Below are 22354 nucleotides of genomic sequence, written 5' to 3'. Positions count from 1 at the left end.
TCTTAGTTGCACTAACAGAGTTTTACTGTTCACAGAAAGCGCTAAACTGAGCGCTTTATGCTTAGAAGCTCAAACATATGTGATGAAACATCTTTTAATGTGGGAGAGCTTTAGTCTTATTTTTTTCTACAAAACGTCATTCTCTTAACAGAGAAAGAATGGTTTCTGTGCACTTGTGGGCTTTCTTTCTGTTCATTTGCTTGAAGCCGTACCAATAGAGTGTAACCGCTTCACAGGAGCTTAAACTGTTGTCTTAGGCTTACTTAGCCTGAAACAGGCTCATGATCACACTCTAATAAACTCACTGAATTGTGGTTTTCTTCGCTGTAAATTATTTCATTTAAGATGTTAGGAAAACATTTTTAATATGGGCAACTTTTTAGTCTTCTAAAAGTGCATTGAACCCACTTTCTGTAACAGATTAAAATGTTTTCAGCACTTGTGGGCTTTCCTTCGTTCATTTGCTTAGTTGCACTAACAGAGTGTTACTGTTCACAGAAGCCAGCTTAAACTAATAGTTTTATGCCTGTGAAGCTCAAAACATAAATTCATTACTTTAAAACTACTAAATACCATTAAATTCCATTCTGCATTTTCGTAAATGACATATCATTTCACATGGTAGAAACATATTAATAGTGGGCAAGCTTGTAGTCTAAAAGTGCAGAACCAACTAGCTAAACAGAGGAAAGAAATTTTCCAGCACGTGCCCACAATTTCGTTCTGGTCCATCTTGCTTAGTTGCCCTAACAGAGTGATTTCTGTAACACGAAGCGATAAACTACACTCCGACTTAGGCTTAGACTTTCAATCTTACAGTTGCCTGGCCATAAACTTGTCACTCACTGAATCTGTTTTTCTCTAAACTGCAAAAACTTTTCAGTAAACATGTTAGAAACATCTTTAAGTGTGGCCAAGCTTACCGCCTAACTTTGCACAGACTTATCTTGTAAGAAAATCATTCTCTACAAGAAAGAGTCTGTCAGCATGTGTGGTCTGGCATTCTCATCATTTGCTTAGTTGCCACTCACAGAGATGTTAATTATGTTTCACAGAAAGCTCCGCGAGGTTTATACGCCCCTCACGACCTGTCACAACATATGTTCAAGATCACAAGACTAGCATCTCACTGAAATATCTTTTGGTGCATTTGCTGAATCATTTTTAGTTACCGCTGGTAGAACATCTGTATATGTGGTCAAGCTTTAGTTCTAACTTCAGCACAAACTATCTCTCTAACAGAGAAAGAAGGTAATTCAGCAACTTGTGGGGGCGTTCTTTCTGGTCAAAGTTACTTCTGTTGTCCACTAACAGGAGTGTTACTGGTACACGGAAAGCGTAAAACTAGGCGTTTGATTCTGAGGATGCGCAAAAACAAAGTTTCCAAGAGCTTAAAAGTTACTAATACTCGCGGAATCTCTTTTTCTTCTTACTTTGCTAAAACACTTCATTTAAGGATTTTAGAAACATTCTTGAATGTGGGCATGCTTAGGTATCATAACTTGCTACACAACTATCATCTCAAAACAGCCTAAAACAGATGTTAAGCACTCGCATGCTTTTCTGCTCTGTTCCTATTGAGTAGTTGCACTAACAGCTGAGTGTTACTGTTCACAGGAAGCCGCGTCTAAACTGAGCGTTTTAATGCTTAGTATGTTTCAAACATGTGTTCATGATCATAAAACATCACTATCGCACTGAAAATCTGTTGTTCTGCATTGCCAAAAACAAACATTTCATTTAAAGATGTTAGAAACATCTTTATGTGGGCAACCGCAGAAAGTACTTAACAAGATTTCACAAACTAGCACGTGTGGGATTCTATCCACAGAGAATACTGTGAAGGTTTCCAAAGTGTTGCGCTTTCTTCGTTCTTATGCTTAGTTGCACCTAAGTTCAGAGCTGTTACTACAAACTCACAGAAACTCACTACAACCTCTTGAGTAAAACTGCTTAGCATGATTTTAGAAACTCATGTGGTGCAAGCTGAATCTGAAAAGTGTTTTAGCAACTTTCTCATTTACAATTCTGTTTTTTCTTCACTGCTCAATGGGCTTTTCATTTACAGATGTAGAAACATTTTACTTTGGGCAGCTTTAGTCTTTACACGTTGTTCGAAACTTTGACTCTCTAAACAGAGAAAGAAGTTTTTTTTTTTTCGTGTTTTTTTTTGTTTTGTTTTCATATTGTATATTTGCTTAGTTGGCACTAACAGAAGTGTTACTTGTTCACAGAAAGCGATTAAAAATAAGCGTCTTATCTGAGAATTCAAAACACTAGGTTCATGGATCATTAAAAATAGTAACTCACTGAATCTGAAATCTGTTTGGCATTGCTAAAAAACACTCATTTATAGATTGTTTAGAAACATCTTAATGTGGGCAAGCTTTAGAGTCATACCTTTAGCATACCACAACGATCATTCTCTACACAGAGAAAGAAAGATTTTCAGCACTTGTGGGCTTTTCCTGTCTCTGTTCATTTGCTTAGTTGCACTAAACAGAGAGTGTTACTGTTCACAGAAGCGCTAAACTAAGAGGCGTTTTATGCCTGAGTAGTTCAAACATAAGTTCATGATCATTAAAAAACTATAACTCACTGAAATCTGTGTTTTCTTCGTTGCCAAAACTTTTCATTCAAGATGTTAGAAACATCATTAATGAAAACATGGGCTTAGTCTTAACTTTGCATCAAACCCTCATTCTATAACAGAGAAAGAAGTATTTTCAGCACTTGTGGGCTTTCTTTCTGTTCATGTTGCTTCAGCTTAGTTTGCTACTAACAGAGTGGTAACTGATTCACAGGACGCGCTAAACTGACCGTTGTTTATGCTCAGAAGCTTCAAACATAAATTTCATGATCATAAAACTAGCTACCTCACTTGAAATCTGTATTTCTGCATTGCAAATGAACATATCATTTTAGATGTGTTCAGAAACATCCTTTAACGTGGGACAAGCTTTAGTCTTAACTTGGTTCACAAACCGTCAATTCTCTAACAGAGAAAGAAGGTTTTCAGCACTTGTGGTGGGGCTTTCGTTCTGGGTTCATTTGCTTAGTTGCACTAACAGAGTGTTAACTGCCTTCGCCCATACGGCAAGCTAAACTAAGCGATCTTATGGCTTACTAGCTCTAATCATATGTTCATGAGCTCATGAAACTAGCTAACTACACTGAATTGTGGTTTTCTTCGTTGCAAATTATTTCATTAAGATGTTCGAAACATTTTTTAAATATGGGCAAACTTTTGAGTCTTAAAAGTGCATTGACCTCACTTTCTATAACAGATTAAAATGTTTTTCAGCCTTGTTGGGCTTTCCTTCTGTTCATTTGCTTATTGCACTAACAGAGTGTTACTGTTCACAGAGCCGCTAACTAATATTTTTATGCTCAGAAAGCTCAAACATAAATTCATGAGCTTAAAACTACTAACACCGATTAAATCTGGTATTGCTGCATTTCAAATGACATTCTTTCACATGGTAGAAAACATATTTCACAGTGGACAATGCCTACTCTTACCATTGCATAAACCCGACTTTCTATAACAGAGAAAGAAGGTTTTCAGGCACTTGTTGGCTTTCGATCTGTTCATTTGCGTAGTTTCTACTAAGAGAGTGTTTCTTCTGCAGAAGCGCTAAACTGTGCGTCTTATGCTTAGACTATCTCTAAACTAAGTTCATGATGCATAAAACAACGGAATCATGAAAGGTGTTTTTCTACATGCCAAAAACATTTCATTCGAAGATGTTAGAAAAACACATGTAAGGTGGGCAAGCGGTATTTAGTCTTAACATTGCACAACACCCATCTTACTATGACAGAGAAAGAAGGCTTTTCAAGCCACTTTGGCTTTCTTTCTTTGTCATTTGTCTTAGTCTGCAACTCGAGGATTGGGTTCTGTTCACAGATGGGGCGGCTAACTAACGATTTGTAGTGATGCTCGGGGAGTGGCTCAACAACTAAGGTTCATAGGCTCATAAAAACCTAGTAACGTCAGGTGGTGTAATTCTGTATTTCTGCATTGCAAATGACATTATCATTGTAAGTGTCCATGGGTCAACATGTGTCCGTGAACAAGCTCTAGGTCTTTAACTTTGCACAGACCATTCATTCTCTAACAGAGAAAGGAGGTTTTTCAGCACTTGTGGGCTTTCCTTCTGTTCATTTGCTTAGTTGCACTAAGAGAGTGTTACTGTACAGAAAGCGCGAAACTGAGTCGGATCGTATGCCGTAGAAGCTCAAACATAAGTTCATGATCATGAACTAGGAACTTCACTGAAATGTGTTTTGTCCTGCATTTGCAACAACATTTTATTACGGATGTGAGAACACACGTTTTATGTGGGCAAGCGGTAGTCTTAACTTTGCATAAGAACCATCATACTCTAACAGAGGAAAGAGGTTTATCAGCACTTGTGTGCGTTCTCCTCTGTTCATTTGTTTAGTTGCCTAACAGAGTGTTTTCTGTTTAACAGAGCGCTCCTAAACTGCGCGTATTATACCTAGAAGCTCTAAGATAAGTCATGATCATAAAACTCGTACCCTCACTGAATGCGGTTTCTGTGCATTGCATAAACATGTACTTTTCAGATGTTAGAAGAAACACGTTAATGTGGGAAGCTTGTCGTCTTAACTTTTGACACAAAACATCATACTCTAACAGGAAATAATGATTTTCAGCACTTGTGGGCTGTCTTTCTGTTCATGGTGCTTAGTTGCAATAACCAGAGTGTTACCTGTTCAACAGGAGCGCTACGAACTGAGCGTTTTATGGCTTATGAATGAAGTGTTCAAACATAAGGTTCATGATCATAAAACTAGTATCTCACTGAAATCTGTTTTCTGTCATTGCAAAACAAAAACATTTTCATTTAACGATGTTAGAAACATCTATTAGGTGTGGGTTAACCTTTTAGTTTTACTTACTTGTACAAACCCTCCTTCTCTAACAGAGGGGAAAAAAGAACTGCGGATTATTTCCGCACTTGTGGTGCTTGTGTTCTGTTTCACTGTTCATTGCTTAGTTTGCACTACCGAGTGTGTTACTGTTACAGAAAGCGCTCAACTGAGCGTCTGATGCCTAGAAGCTCAGAAACCTTAGTTCATGATCCAAAAACTAGTAAACTCCACTAGAATCTGCTTTTTGTGCACTGCAAAGAACATTTCATTTTAAGATGTTAGATAACACCTTTAAGGTGGAGAGCTTTATTCTTATTTGTTTCTACCAACCGGTCATACTTCTAACCAGAGAAAGAGGTTTGCAGCACTTGTGGGCTTTGTTTCTGTTCATTTGCTTAGTTGCACTAAACAGAGTTGTTTCTGTTCACAGAAAGCGGCTTCTAAAAATGAGCGTCCTTATGCTTAGAATCTCAACCATAAGTTCAATGTCATAAAAAACCTAGAAACTCACTTGAAATCTGTTTTTTATCTACTTTGCAAAACACTTTGCATTTGGTATGTTAGATAACATCCATAAGTGGTGGGCCAGCTATTAGTCTTCACAGTGCACAAAGACCATCATCCTCTGACAGAGGAAAGACGGTGTTCAGCCCTTTTGCGCAAGGTTCTTCGGTTCAGTATTGCTTCGTTGCCCTAAGAGAGTGTTACTGTTCACGTGAAGCGCTAAAAACTGAGGCGTCTGTATTATGCTGGGACTTTCAACAGGCAGTTCATGATCATTAAAACTGAGTACCTCCTTGCAAATCTGTTTTGTCTGCATTGCAAAACATTTCATTTAAGGACTGTTAGAAAAACATGACTGTGGACAAGCTACGTCTTACCTTTGCACAGAACCTCATTCTCTAACCGAGAAACAAGGTTTTCAGCACTTGTGGGCTTGCACTTCTGTTCATCTGCTGATTTTGCACTAAGAGGAGAGTGTTCTGGTACAGAAGTGTCTAAACTGAGGTTTATGCCTAGAGACGCAAACATAAGTCAATGATCATAGAACTATTAACTCACTGCCAATCTGTTTTCTGCTATTGCAAACACATGTCATTAAGAATGTTTAGAAACACTTTAATTGTGGGCAAGCTAGTCGTAACTTTGCACAAACCATCATACTCTAACAGAGAAAGAGGTAATTAAGCACGTGTGTGCTTTCCCTGTGTTGCATTTGCTTAGTTGCACTACCGACTGGTTTCTGTTCACAGAGCCGCTAAACTGAGCGTTTTAGCCTAGACTTTCGAAACATAATTTTAATAGATCATAAAGCGTACTAACTCATCTGAAATCTGTTTTTCTGCTTTTGCAAAAACACTGTCATTTAAGATTTTAGAAAAAAACCGTTGATGTGTGGCAGTTTATTAGTCTTACTTGCACAAAACATCTACTCTAGAGGCAGAGAACGACGGTTTCAGCACTTGTGTGGGCTTTTCTTTGTTCTGCTTTCATGAGTTGCTTAGTTGCACTAAACAGAGCGTGTTATGCCGGAAGATCAAACATAAGTCAGTGTATCATTAAAAACAGTAAATCACTGAAAATCGTTTTCTGCATTGCAGAAACATTTCATTAAGATGTTAGAACACTGACATAGGCAAGCTTGTCTAACTGCAGCGTTACAAACATATACCTAACAGAAAAAAGAAGGTTTTCCGCACTGGTGGGCTTGTTTCGTTAATTGTAGGTGCACTAAGAGAGTGTTTCTGTGTACAGAAGCGCGTAAATGGCGTTTTATGATCGAAGCTCAAACCTAAGTTCATGATCATTAAAACTCTGTAACTCATGAAATCGTTTTGCATGCCAAACAAAAAACATTCATTAAGATGTAGAAAACACCGTAATGTGGGCAAGGCTTAGTCTAACTTTTGTACAAACCTATCATACTCTCACAGAGAAAGACAGGTTTCAGCAATCGTGGGCTTTGTTTCTGTTCTTTGCTTAGTTGCACTAAACAGAGTGTTTCTGTTCAAGAAAAGGCTAAAAAATGAGGCGTTATGAATGATCAAGCGCGAACATAAGTTCCTGAGCTTAAAACTACAACCTCACTGACAAATCTGTTTTTCGCATTCCTTGCAAAACACTGTCATCTATCGATGTTAGAAAACACCTATAATGTGTGCAAGCTTTAGTCTTAACTTTGTACAAACCATCATACTCTAACAGATAATAAATTTTTTATCAGCAATTGTGCCCACAAATTTCCTTTTGTTCATTTGCCTTAGTTGCACGTACGACTTGTTCCTGTTCACAGAAGCGCTAAACTGAGCGTCCTTATGCTTAGAAGCTGAACCATAAGTGTCATGATCATAAAAACTAGTAACTCACTGAAAATCGTGTCTTTCTGCATTGCAAAAACATTTCACTTTAAGATGTTAGAAACACTTATAATATGGGCAAGCTTTAGTCTTAAACACGAACAAACATCATTAATCTAACAGAGAAGAAGGTATTTAGCACTTTGTGGGCTTATGTATTCTGTTCCTTCCTAGTTGCACTAACATGAAGCGGTCTGGTCACAGAAGCGCTCAAACTGCTTCGTATGCCAGGAAGCTCGAAACTTTAAGGTCATGATCATAAAACTAGTAAACTCACTGAAATCTGATTTTCGGCATATGAAATAAGATATTCTTGTAAGATGTTAGAAAAACCTTATATGTCGGGGGAGCTTTAGTCTTTATTTTTCTACAAAACGTCATCATTCTCTAACAGAGAAAGAAAAAGGTTTTCAGCACTTGTGGGATTGTTTCTGTTCATTTGCTTAGTGCAATAACTAATAGAGTGTTTCTGTTCACACAGTAGCGCTCAAACTGAGCGTTTTAGGTTAGAGAAGCTCAAACATAAGTTCAGTTGATATCATAAAACTAGTAACTCCCACTGAAATCTGTTTTTCTACACTGCAAAAACATTTAATTTAGATGTTAGAAACACCTTTAATGTGGGCAAGCTTTAGTCTTCAACTGTGTACAAAACCATTCATAACCATCATACTCTAACAGAGAAAGAAGGTTTTCAGCACTTGTGGGCTTTTTTTCTTTAATTTGCTTAGTTGCACTAACAGAGTGTTTCTGTTCACAGAAAGTGAGAGTTTTATGGTTTTATGCTTAGCAATATCGTTCATGATCATAAAAACTAGTAACCCACTGGAAATCTATTTTCTGCATTGCAAAAAACATTTCATTTAAGATGTTAGACACACCTATAATGTGGGCAAGCTTTAGTCTTAACTTTGTACAAACCATCATACTCTAACAGAGAGAAGAAGGTTTTCAGCACTTGTGGGCTTTGTTTCTGTTCATTTGCTTAGTTGCACTAACAGTGTGTTTCTGTTCACAGAAGCGCTAAAATAAGCGTTTTATGCTTAGAAGCTCAAACATAAGTTCAGGAGTCTAAAATTAGTAACTCACTGAAATCTGTTTTCTGCATTGCAAAAACGTTTCATTTAAGATTTTAGAAACACCTTTAATGTGGACAAGCTTTAGTCTTAACTTTGTAAAAACCATTATACTCTAACAGAGAAAGAAGGTTTTCAGCACTCGTGTGCTTTCTTTCTGTTCATTTGCTAGTTTAGTTTCTGTTCACAGAAGCGCTAAACGGAGTGTTTATGCTTAGAAGCTCAAACAAAAGTTTCAGGAGCATACATTAGTAACTAATTCAATACCACGACTTAGGTGCCTTGAGCAAGGCACACGAACACCCCAACTGCTCCCCCGGGTGCCGCAGCATAAATGGCTGCCCACTGCTCCGGGTGTGTGTTCACGGTGTGTGTGTGTGTTCACTGCTGTGTGTATGCACTTTGGATGGGTTAAAAGCAGAGCACGAATTCCGAGTGTGGGTTACCATACCTGGCTGTGTCATGTCACTTTTTCACACTTTTTTAAATCTGTTTTCTGCATTGCAAAAACAATTTCATTTAAGATGTTAGAAACACCTTTAATGTGGGCAAGCTTTAGTCTTAACTTTGTACAAAACCATCATACTCTTAACAGAAACAAAGAATTCAGCACTTGTGGGCTTTCTTTCTGTTCATTTTCTTAGTTGCACTAACAGAGTGTTACTGTTCACAGAAGCGTTAAACTAAGAGTCTTTTGCTTAGTAGCTCTAACATAAGTTCATGAGCTTAAAATTACTAAAACATTATATCTGTATTTCTGCATTGCAAATTACATTTCATTTCACATGGAGAAACATCTTTCATGTGGGCAAGATTTAGTCATAACAGTGCATAAACCAGCTTTCTCTATCAGAGAAAGAAGGTTGTCAGCATGTGTCGGCTTGCATTCTGTTCATTTGCTTAGTTGCACTAACAGAGTGTGACTGTTCACAGAAGCGCTAAACTAAGCGTCTTATGCTTAGAAGCTCTAACATAAGCTTAAAACTGAGAACATATTAAAATCTGTATTTCTGCATTGCAAATGTTATTTTATTTCATATGGTAGAAACATCTTTCACATGGGCAAGCTTAAGGCTTAACAGTCGTTTTGGTTGTCTTGGTTGCATAAACCAACTTTCTGTAACAGTTTGTGGGCTTGCATTATCTTCATTTGCTTAGTTGCACTTTGTTGTTTTTAATTTTCTTAGTTTGATTAGTTTAAGTTTGTTTTGTTTATATGTTCTAACATAACTTAACTCCAAACACTTTTAAATCTGTCTTTCTTCATTGCAAATAACATTTCTTTTCATGTCCTAGAAACATCTTTGATGTGGCCAAGACTTAAGGCCAATTTATACTTCTGCGTCGAGTGTACGCCGCAGTGTACGTCGTAGGCTACGCACGTAGGCAACGCCGTCGTGAGCATTTATACTTCTGCGTATGTCTGTTTTGCTCTGCAGTTACACCGCCGAAACGCTAGTTGACGCGAGTGGGTTCCACTGTGTTTACATACACGAATTCGCTGCCATCTGGCAGTCTTTGTAATCTCCCGAAGAGGAGTCATACAGATGGCTGTATTTCCTCACTTCTTCAATTAATCGCTCGGTCACTTGGTCCATTTCCATGTTGGCTCTTCACTGAGTTTCGGAATTTAAAAATGGCGGGCGGTCCAGAGTGCAGAAGATCATTCCAGAAATGCGTAGGAGGAAACGTGATACTACCAAGCCGACCAATCACAGATCTTGCAGTCCGCGTCGTCGCGACGCGTAGTTACATTTTTGAGGAGGTGCGCGTCAGGGTACGGCGAAGGGTACGACGTATGGTACACGTCAATGCGTATGCTACGCCGTACCTACTACGCGCACCCGACCCAGAAGTATAAATTGGCCTTTAAACTTATTTTTCATAAGGGATGTTAAGACTATTGAAGTGTGCTATTTGTATACTACTTTTAAACTAAAAATATGAAAGTATGCTTTTAGTTTACTTTTTATGTACTTCTCAGTAATGGGCTTTATGTACTCCTCAGAAATAAACTTAATATGACATTTAAGTATACTTATACTTACAAAAAGTCTAAATACATTTGATCTACACTTGTGCTCCTACAATCCGTGTTTTCATTATTATATGGTAGAAGGCACTAGTTCACATCTTCTGCACAGAATTTCCAAAAAAACACAAGTGACGAAGAAAAAAAGAAACAACAGATACTAACACATGTAATCTAACATAATCATCTGACATGAAACAGCATCAGAACGTTATGGAATAAAATGTCGACCGATGAAGAGGTAATAATTATAGTCAAGCTTAACACAGTCTGTATCCAGGTCAGATGGTCACTGCAGTCACCCGGATCCAGTACATAACCAGCCCAGATGGTGGATCAGCACCTAGAAAGGACCTCTACAGCCCTGAATGTCAGCGGAGACCAGGACAGCTAGATGAGCCCCAGATACAAATCCCCTGTAAAGACCTTCTCTCAGACGACCACCAGGACAAGACCACAGGAACCAGTTGAGTCCTCTGCACAATCTGACTTTGCTGCAGCCTGGAATTTAACCGCTGGTTTCGTTTTTTCAGAGGAGAACTGGCCCCCCGATTGAGCCTGGTTTCTCCCAAGGTTTTTTCTCCATTCTGTCACCGATGGAGTTTTGGTTCCTTGCCGCTGTTGCCTCTGGCTTGCTTAGTTGGGGACACTTCGTTTACAGCGATATCATTGACTTGATTGCAAATGATTGCACAGATACTATTTAAACTGACCTGAGCTGCATTATAACATCATTGAATTCAATGATGAATTGCCTTTAACTGTCATTTTGCATTATTGACCACTGTTTTTTCCTAATTAATGTTGTTCAGTTGCTTTGACACAATCTGTTTTGTTTAAAGTGCTATATAAATAAAGGTGACTTGACTTGACTTTCAGAAGTTAGAAACATCTTTCATGTGGGCAAGCTTTACTCTAAACATTTCATAAACCAGCTTTGTCTTACAGAGAAAGAAGATTTTCAGCATATGTTGGCTTGCATTCTCTTTATTTGCTTAGTAGCACTAACATAGTGACACTGTTCACAGAAGCACTAAGCTAAACTTCCTGAACACAAAAGTTGTAACATAACTTGTTGAGAATAAAACTTCTCACACATTAAGTATTGTTTTTCTGCATTCTACATAACATTCCATTTCATAATTAAAAAAAAAAAAAAAACTTTAATGTGGGCAAGCCTAACACTGCATAAACCAGCTTTCCCTTTTAGAGAAAGAACCTTTTCAGTATATGTGAGTTTGCATTGTCTTCATTTGCCTAGTTGCTCTAACATCGTTTTACTGTCCATAGAATCATTAAACTAAGCTTCCTGGACGTATAAGCTCTAAAATAACTTGATGAGCATAAAACTTCAAACACATTCAAATCTTTATTTCTGCATTGCAAATAAAATTTCATTTCATTTAAAAGAAAGATCTTTCATACGGGCAAGCTTTACTCTTAACATTTCATAAACCAGCGTTGTCTGACAGAGGAAGAAGTTTTTCAGAATATGTTTGCTTGCATTCTCTTCATTTGCTTTGTAGCACTAACATAGTGTTTCTGTTCATAGAAGCACAAAACTAAACTTCCTGAGCATAGAAGCTGTAACAAAACTTGTTGAGCATAAAACACATTAAAATCTTTATTTCTACATTGCAAATAACATTTCATTTTATTTGAAAGAAATATCTTTCATATGGGCAAGCTTTACTATTAACATTGCATGAACCAGCTGTTACAATGGAGAGTCAGAGACGTTCGAATCCAATTGCAGTATTTATTAACAGAGTGGTCAGACAGGTGGAAATCAGGAATGGCGTCAGGTATGTCAGGGGTAACCAGAATCGAAACCAGAAACAAGCAGAGATCGGGGGCAGGCAGCAGAGAATCAGAGTCAGAATACACAATCCAAAGGTCAGACACGGAAGAACAAAGGGAAAAACGCTCGGAAATGTTAGACGGGGCTAAACAAGACTTCGCAGTGTGATGGTGTGAGTGTGCTGCTTATATGGGTGTGTGTGTATTAGCTGCAGGTGTGTGTGTGGAATTAGGTGCAGGGGTGTGTGTGCAATCAGTTCCCAGGAGTGAGGCAGGATGGGAAATGGAGTTCTGAATGAGTCCTGAGTGGAGTGCCCTCTACTGAAGCTCACAGGCACTCCAGCTAGAGATCGTGACATAGCCCCCCCACAAGGAGCGGCTTCCAGACGCTCTATGCAGTCTTGGAGGGCGGTGGAGCGGAGGCGGAACAGGGGGAGGGATGGAGGGCCTGGTCCATGTGGAAGTGGAATGGCTGGCGACCACAAGGCAGAGCCGACGGAACAGGAGTCCACCGGGGCGGAGCAGGCGGAACTGGAGCCCACCAGGGCGGAGCAAGGAGCCCCCACCGCTGAGCAGATGGGATAGAAGCCCACCAGGGCGGAGCAGACGGGACAGAAGTTGACCAGGGCGGAGCAGAGAACCACCACAGCCGACCAGAGGAGACAGAAGCCCGCCAGGGCGGAGCAGAGGACCACCACAGCTGAGCAGAGGAGACAGAAGCCCGCCAGGGCGGAGCAGAGGACCACCACAGCTGAGCAGACGGGACAGAAGCCCACCAGGGCGGAGCAGAGGACCACCACAGTGGAGCCGATGAGACAGAAGCCCACCAGGGCGAAGCAGAGGACCACCACAGTGGAGTCAACGGTACAGGAGAGCAAGTCTGGTCAGGTGGGACTGAAACAGAGAACATAAACAGATTAATGGCGGCCTCCGAGGTCGTGATGAGGTGGTTAGAGAGTTCCCAAACGGTCTCCATAGCCGTGACAGGGCCGGCAGAGAGTTCACAGCCGGTCTCCATGGCCGTGACAGGGTAGGACGAGATTTGTTAGACGGCCTCCGTGGCCATGACAGGGAGAGTTATGAGTTGGTATACGTGGTCGTTGGCCGTGACAGGATGGGCGGTGAGTTGGTGGGTGACCTCCTTGGCCGTGACAGGACAGGACGAGAGTTCCTGGATGGATACTACTGACACCTCCGAAGGTTCTGCAGCAGTTACAGTCTCCTTGACATCAATACAACAGGCTGAGAGAACCTTGCTTGGTGCAACTGACAGGCTGTGATGAGGCTCTGGATGATCTGTTGTGGTATGATGAAACTCTGGAAGATTGGTAGTGATTTGACTGGCCTCATAAAGTTTAACTGTGACTTGACCTTGTTCACGAAGATCCGCGGTGGCGTGACCTTGTTCACTAAGATCCGCGGTGGCGTGACCTTGTTCACTAAGATCCGCGGTGGCGTGACCTTGTTCACTAAGATCCGCGGTGGCGTGACCTTGTTCACTAAGATCCGCGGTGGCTTGACCTTGTTCACTAAGATCCACGGTGGCTTGACCTTGTTCACTAAGATCCACGGTGGCTTGACCTGACTCTGGACGGTCAGCGGGGACCTGACCTGACTCTGGACGGTCAGCGGGGACCTGACCTGACTCTGGACGGTCAGCGGGGACCTGACCTGACTCTGGACGGTCAGCGGGGACCTGACCTGACTCTGGACGGTCAGCGGGGACCTGACCTGACTCTGGACGGTCAGCGGGGACCTGACCTGACTCTGGACGGTCAGCGGGGACCTGACCTGACTCTGGACGGTCAGCGGGGACCTGACCTGACTCTGGATGGCCTGTGGAGACGCGAAGGTGCTCTGGACGGCCTCTGGAGACGTGAAGCGCCTCGGCTTCGGGAACCATCTCGGGCACCGCATCCGACACCGCCTCGGGCACCACCTAGCCTTGACAGGATGAGTCTCAGGAGCGGCGGCCATTTTGTGAACCACCTCCGGGCTGGTAGCCATTTCGTGGAGAGACTTTGGGGTTTTAAAGTCCTCTGCCTCTCCCACAGTGAAAGGAGAACCACATAACAAGAGTGCATAGTCCATAATGTCTCTTAGATGGCCATTAAATTCCCCTCCAGGTAACCATGATTTAATTGATTCATGGAGTCCAAAACGAAACAAGTCCTTAAACAAAGCTTCATCATTTAGAGGAACTTGATATACTAACTCACAGAACTGCTGAACATACTCCTGAATAGATTGATCTCCTTGCCGAAGGTGCAGTAGCTGGTCCACTGGGTCAATGATAGGGCTAGATAGTTGACACACTGACCTAGAATTGGGAACCGACATCTTGGTAATGAGAGAATTCCAGACTGCTGGATCCTGGTTTGGCGAAGTCTTCTGTTACAATGGAGAGTCAGAGACGTTCGGATCCAATTGCAGTATTTATTAACAGAGTGGTCAGACAGGTGGAAATCAGGAATGGCGTCAGGTATGTCAGGGGTAACCAGAATCGAAACCAGAAACAAGCAGAGATCGGGGCAGGCAGCAGAGAATCAGAGTCAGAATACACAATCCAAAGGTCAGACACGGAAGAACAAACAAAGGGAAACCGCTCGGAAATGTTGGACGGTGCTAAACAAGACTTCGCAGTGTGATGGTGTGAGTGTGCTGCTTATATATGGGTGTGTGTTTATTAGCTGCAGGTGTGTGTGTGGAATTAGGTGCAGGTGTGTGTGTGCAATCAGTCCCAGGAGTGAGGCAGGTTGGGAAATGGAGTTCTGAATGAGTCCTGTGTGGAGTGCCCTCTACTGAAGCTCACAGGCACTCCAGCTAGAGATCGTGACACCAGCATTGTTTTACAGAGTAAGAGGCTTTTCAGCGTATGTTGGCTTGCAATGTCTTCATTTGCTTTGTTGCACTAACATAGTATTACTGTTCATAGAAACACTAAAGTAATCTTCCTGTACATATAAGGTGATAGCATTACTAGTTGAGAATAAAAATTCTTAGACATGAAGTATTGTCATTCTGCATTGCAAATATGATTTTCTTTCAGATGCTAGAAACATCTTTCATGTGGGCAAGCTTTACTCTTAACATTGCATAAACAAGTTTTGTCTTAGAGAAAGATTTTCAGCATATGTTGGCTTCATTCTCTTCATTTGCTTTGTAGCACTAACAGTAGTCTCTACCATTTACCTTATGTCAAAAATGTTTGATGGCTTTGACCTTTGTGACCCCCCCCCCCCCCCGCAGCCCACCCACGTTGTGTTGACCCCATGACCTATCCAGATGTGACCCTGTGACCTGTTAATGATATCCAGATGTGAAAACCGGCATATGTGAAATCCCGACGTCAACCTATGACCTCCTGGGATGACATATGATGTTTGTACAGATGTTTGACCATTTCAGAGCGCTGACAGGAGACGAATGACCTGCTGAGGAATGTTTTTGAAGATTTTATGGTCCGTTCTGACATCCGGGGGGATTTCCACATCTGGTGTCCGGTTGCGTTCCAAGACAGGGTTTTTTTGCTGTGTCTCTCACTCTATGGGAGATGTGAGAAAGATATTGGTTTTAAGGCCGATAATTAATAAACAATTTTAAACAGTTTTACAACAGCACACACTTACACACACACACATACACATAATCTGTTGGCTGTATAAAAGAATTTAAATAAAATATGTAACATGACTAAAAATTGGGCATAAAACAATAAATAAATAAATAAAATTACCCTTACATTTTTTCAGGAGAAAGTCTTCCTCCTAAAACAGGTAGGACGATTCTTCAAATGAAATGTTTAAGTTGGAAAAGCTCTCTTTCTCCCCCCCTCTCACTCTCTCTCTCTGTCTCTTTCATGCATGCATGTGCATTCAATCGCCTCCGTGTCTTATTCTTTTCTTTCAAATGAAAATAAATTATGTGATCGCACATAATATATAACAAAGCAAAACATTTACGCTAGTTTTAGTCATCACTAAAAATATAAAAACGTTGTATATTTTACCAGGATTGGGAAAAAAATATATATTTTAACAGGCCAAACGGTAAGGGTTATTGGGATCCCCCGACATATCTGGACATGTCAAAAGAATTTGGAGATTTCCTCTCAGACCTGTTGGTTACCGCTGATAAAGCGCTAATTTTCAGAGATTTTAACATTCACATTGATAATACAAATGATGCATTAGGACTTGCGTTTAATGACTTATTAAATTGTTTTGGAGTAAAGCAAAATGTCACCGGGCCCACTCATCGTTTTAATCATACGCTAGATTTAATTGTATTGCATGGAATCGATCTTACTGACATAGATATCGTACCTCAAAGTGATGATGTTACTGACCATTTCCTTGTATCGTGCATTCTGCGTATTGATGATAATAACTATATAGGTTCGCGTTATCGTCCAGGCAAAACTTGTTCCAGCCACCAAAGACAGATTCACAAATAACCTGCCTGATTTATCTCAACTGCTCTGTGTTCCCATAAATACAAATGAACTAGACAAAATGACTGGCAACATGGGCACTATCTTCTCTAATACATTAGAAACTGTTGCCCCCATCAAATTGAAAAAGGTTAGAGAAAAACGTACTGTGCCATGGTACAAAAGTAATACCCACTCTCTCAAGAAAGAAACTCGTAGTCTTAAGCGCAAATGGAGAAAAACTAACTTGGAAGTTTTTAGAATTGCGTGGAAAAACAGAATGTCCAGCTATAGACAGGCTCTAAAAACTGCCAGGGCCGAGCATATCCACAAACTCATAGAAGAAAACCAAAACAATCCAAGGTTTTTATTTAGCACAGTGGCTAGATTAACAAATAACCAGATGCCACCCGATCTAAATATTCCCTCACAGTTAAATAGTAATGACTTTATGAATTTCTTCAATGATAAAATAGATAACATCAGAAATACAATAACAAATGTAGATTCTACAGCATCTAATACTTTAGTTTTTATCCATCGCACCCAAAGATAAACTGCAGTGCTTTACAACTATAGGACAGGAAGAGCTAAATAAACTTATCACTGCATCTAAACCAACAACATGTTTATTAGATCCATGTACCCATTAAATTACTGAAAGAGTTGTTACCTGTAGCCAAAAAAAAAACGCTTCTCAATATTATTAACTCGTCGTTATCTTTAGGTCACGTCCCAAAACCATTCAAGCTGGCGGTTATTAAGCCTCTTATTAAGAAACCACAGCTAGATCCTAGTGAACTGGCAAATTACAGACCCATTTCAAATCTTCCATTTATGTCTACAATTTTAGAAAAAGTTGTGTCTGATCAATTGTGCTCCTACCTGCAAAAAAATGATCTCTATGAAGAATTTCAGTCGGGTTTCAGGCCCCATCATAGCACAGAAACTGCACTTGTTAAAATTATAAATGACTTGCTTCTTGCATCAGACCAAGGCTGCATCTCATTAGAGCTGAAGATCTTTGCCCGAACCCGACAGGACCCGATGGGACCCGACGGGTTCGGGCTTAATTTATATCATCTTAAGCGGACTCGGACCGGGCTCGGGCTTGCGCTCCGGTTTGCGAGGTAAACTAGCGGGCATGTGATGTGTTTCGATTAGCGCGAAAAAGATGCGAAAATGGATGCTGAGTAGGTGTAACGGAGGCTTGCCTCTGGCGATTCCGTTTTGGTTGCACCAGCAACTAAAGCAAAGTCTGAGGTGTGGAAAAGTTTTGATTATGTTTATAATGAGAATAATGAGTGAATAATGACGCACCATCAGTGAGCGCAGGAATGCGCTGAAGCTATGATTCAATAATTTTCCTCCACAAAAACATGCAGGCTTAGCCTAATCTTTGTGAGTAAAGGTTTTTCAAATGATAACTAATTATTCATTGAGTCTTAAATGCATAATGTGGACAAAGTATTTACGCTAATATTGGCATTATTCTTTTATTAAATGTCAGCTGCTGCCGAAGCAAATCCGGCGGAGCCTTTATCTTAATTTCGTTATTGCCAAATACCAATCTTAATTTAAAATTTATCTTAATTTATTTTGTTAAAAAAGACTCGTTTTTATTGGTGCGTTGGTCTATTTATAGGCTAAATGAGCCTATGTCTATTTAGTGTGCTGAGATGTTACAGAGGACTTATTTTATTTCTTTATTCCAACTTCCAAGTGGTCTAGTCTACGTTAGTTATGAATAAATTGTTAAAACATGTATAAATGATTCATTCTTGACACAAGGAAACGAGCTGTGTGTGTGCGCACATTTGAATAACGTCGGGCTGTAAACGGGTTCGGGCTTTTAAAAAGCTGTCAATCAAAATGTACTTGTCGGGCTCGGGCCGAAACCTGTCGGGCTCGGGTCCTGTCGGGCCTAACTTTTATGGCCCGATTACAGCTCTACATCTCATTGCTAGTTTTACTTGATATTAGTGCTGCGTTCGACACCATAGATCACGACATACTCATAGATAGATTACAAAACTATACAGGTATCCAAGGACAGGCTTTAAGATGGTTTAGATCCTACCTGTCCGATCGCTACCACTTTGTTTATTAAAATGGGGAGTCATCTCATTTATCACCAGTAAAATATGGAGTGCCACAAGGTTCTGTCCTAGGTCCTCTGCTATTTTCAATATACATGTTGCCCCTTGGTAATATCATTAGAAAATACGGGATTAGTTTCCACTGTTATGCTGATGATACTCAACTATATATCTCAACAAGACCAGGTGAAACATCTAAATTATCTAAGCTAACAGAGTGTGTTAAAAAAGTAAAAGGTTGGATGACCAATAATTTTCTCCTATTAAATTCAGATAAGACAGAGATATTACTTATTGGACCAAAAAAACATTACACAGAATCTCGTAGATTACAATTTGCAATTAGACGGATGTACTGTTACTTCCTCTACTGTCAAAAATCTGGGTGTTATATTAGACAATAACTTGTATTTTGAAAATCATATTTCCCATGTTACAAAAACAGCATTCTTCCATCTTAGAAACATTGCCAAGCTACGAAACATGTTACTTGTTTCTGATGCAGAAAAGCTAGTTCATGCGTTCATGACCTCTAGACTGGACTATTGTAATGCACTGCTAGGTGGTTGTCCTGCATCCTCAATAAACAAGGTACAGGTAGTACAAAATGCAGCGGCTAGAGTCCTTACCAGGTCAAGAAAATGTGATCATATTACCCCAATACTACAGTCTCTGCACTGGCTACCTATTAAGTTCCGTATCAGTTACAAAATATTATTACTTACTTATAAGCAATGGTGTCAAAAGTATTCACATTCATTACTCAAGTAGAAGTATAGATACTAGGGTTTAAAAAGACTTTTGTAGAAGTTGAAGTATCAACTCAAGCTTTTTACTCAAGTAAAAGTGTAAAAGTACTGGTTTCAAAACTACTTAAAGTATAAAAGTAAAAGTAATGTAAGGGGAAAAAATGCCATTAAGAACAAAAGCTTAGGTCGCGCCACTACCCCACCTCCTCAAAAAAACATTTTTCTAAAGGCCATAGGCCATAATGACTATAATGTTATATTAAAATGTTCATGTTGAAAAATTTGTGATGCACTAGGTTACCTGTTTCAGCCGCATATATCCCCATTGAAAATGAACGCACTTTAGTACAATGCAAATACATTAAAGAACTAGAGATATGATGACTAGTTGCCTATAAGTATTGTAATGGTGCAAAAAGTCAAACTTCAGAGGCATGTCATCAAAAACCTTCCAAGCTTAGCTGCAGGAATCTGCAAGGGCAATGGACAAGAAAATTGGTGTACCCAGGGCAGGCTTAGTAACAGTTACCCTTGTATGGTTGTCTATATGCAATAAACATAAGTGCTGTCAAAATGAATGATTTATCCAAGTAATTAATCAAAAAATAAAAATGAAAAATAACTCATAATCCTGATACCTTCTTAATTGATACCTTCCTGTATTCGCTACATACGTCTGCTATAAGGCTGTCAAAATGGCTGAAAAACTAAATTCGAGTTTTTTACTTATGTATTATCAAAATTCTAATTATATTCAAATTTAAAATGCATAATTTCAGTTAGGGTGAAGAGAAGCTTTTGGCTTTTCTCCTGAGGTCACAAGAGGGCGCATCGAGCAAAATATTACTAATGTACGTTTATTCAAGCATTAGAATACATGACTATTAAGTGAATAATATTGAAAATAATGTTTATAAACCAATTATAATTAAGTTGCTTAAACAACTATAAACAAAACAGCATCATGTATGCATGCATAGTTTAATACAAAGCGCGGAAAGCCAATCACACAACACATTTTTTATTTAAAAACATGAGAGGCAGTGGAATGGGGAAAAACCCACCATAAATTCTCGAGATATGTTTTTTAAAAGTTGAACGAGGGGATAACGAGTTACAAAGTTGGTATAGCCTACTTATGACAACATTGTCATTTGCGCTGTCAATCGCAAACACTATTTTTTTCAAACGTCTCGCTACCGAACTGCCTACAGTAGCTTAATTTTCGGAGGAAGCAGAGAAAGCACCCATTTGATAAATGAGCCAGTAGTGAGAAATAATAACTTTTAAGAAATATATATTTTTTGATAAACGAACCCAACACTGGTTATGTCCTTGCTGGAGTGTGATGTGATTTGTGTCATATGCAGGTGCGATGGATCACGTACAAACCAATAGGGTGTCGGAATGGTATATGTTTATACTTCTCATCCAACCACAATCAAATTCACTTCATCCGGATGGCGCGATTTATCTGGATAGTTTTTTTTTTTTTGAATGAAGACAAGCCGGAATGAAAACAAATCGAAATGAAATAGGAGTAACGAGGCTATTTTTAAAATGTAAGGAGTAGAAAGTACAGATAATTGCGTGAAAATGTAAGGAGTAGAAGTAAAAAGTCGGCTGAAAAATAATTACTCAAGTAAAGTATAGATACCCAAAATTTCTACTTAAGTAAGGTAACGAAGTATTTGTACTTCGTTACTTGACACCTCTGCTTATAAGGCCCTTAATGGTTTAGCTCCTGCGTACCTAACTAGTCATTTACCACGCTACAACCCATCACGCTCCCTAAGGTCACAAAACGCTGGACTTTTGATAGTACCTAGGATAGCAAAGTCCACTAAAGGAGGTAGAGCTTTTTCGCATTTGGCTCCCAAACTCTGGAATAGCCTTCCTGATAATGTTCCGGGTTCAGACACACTTCCTTTGTTTAAATCTAGATTAAAAACACACCTCTTTGGCCAAGCATTCAAATAATGCATCTCATAATTTTGGACTGCAGTTATATCTGATCAAAGGCGCATTATTATTCTTTAGCTTGGGTTAAACTAATTAATTTTACTTGGCTGGAACAGCAGCTACGCTAATTAGGTCTCTATGCGCATTCTCTGTTTTGCCACAGGATTTACATCCCATGGTAACTAGGATTTACACAAGCTCCAGTCTGGATCCAGAACACCTGAGAAGAGATGATGCCAAGCCCTCAGAGGACCTCAGATGATGCTAACCCAGAGACAACATACAGAACTACCACATTTTGCTATAAGTTTGTAAATCGTCTGTTTGTTTACGTCTTTTATTGATTTTTCTGAACATTTCTGCCGTATGCACATAAACTGACAGTCATCACTGACAAGCTACTACTAAATATTGTAGAAACTTAAATTTCTGTAAAGCTGCTTTGCAATGATTTGCATCGTAAAAATCGCTATACAAATAAACTTGAATTGAATTGAAATGTCCATGTTTTATGAAGGCTTTACATTGATATAATTCAATTCAATTCACTTTTCAATTATAATTCAATTCAATAAATTTTTTATAAGGTTTTTCACAAAAATTGTTGCAAAGCAGTTTCTACATTATATTTATATTTATATATTTGTATTTACATTATATTTATACACTATCATCCCCTAAAGCTACCCATCACAGTAAACTTTCTAATTTTCAGAAACCTCATATTTTATAATTTCTAATTTAGAAAAGCATGGTCATGGTGACAAACATTTGGAGTATTACTACATTCCATTATGACATTCCATAGACATGATTTTTTTTTACTGTACAAACTGTACACCTAGCCATCACACAAATTCTGCATACAAACATTTTTAATTAAATATTGTTTTTAAGCAATCGGAATTATGAGGATTCAAAATATCCTAAACCACATTTACATTG

The sequence above is a fragment of the Cyprinus carpio genome, chromosome B20 (genome assembly GCF_018340385.1).
Source record: "Cyprinus carpio isolate SPL01 chromosome B20, ASM1834038v1, whole genome shotgun sequence".
Taxonomy (NCBI): domain Eukaryota; kingdom Metazoa; phylum Chordata; class Actinopteri; order Cypriniformes; family Cyprinidae; genus Cyprinus; species Cyprinus carpio.
Note: the sequence above shows the minus strand (reverse complement) of the source record.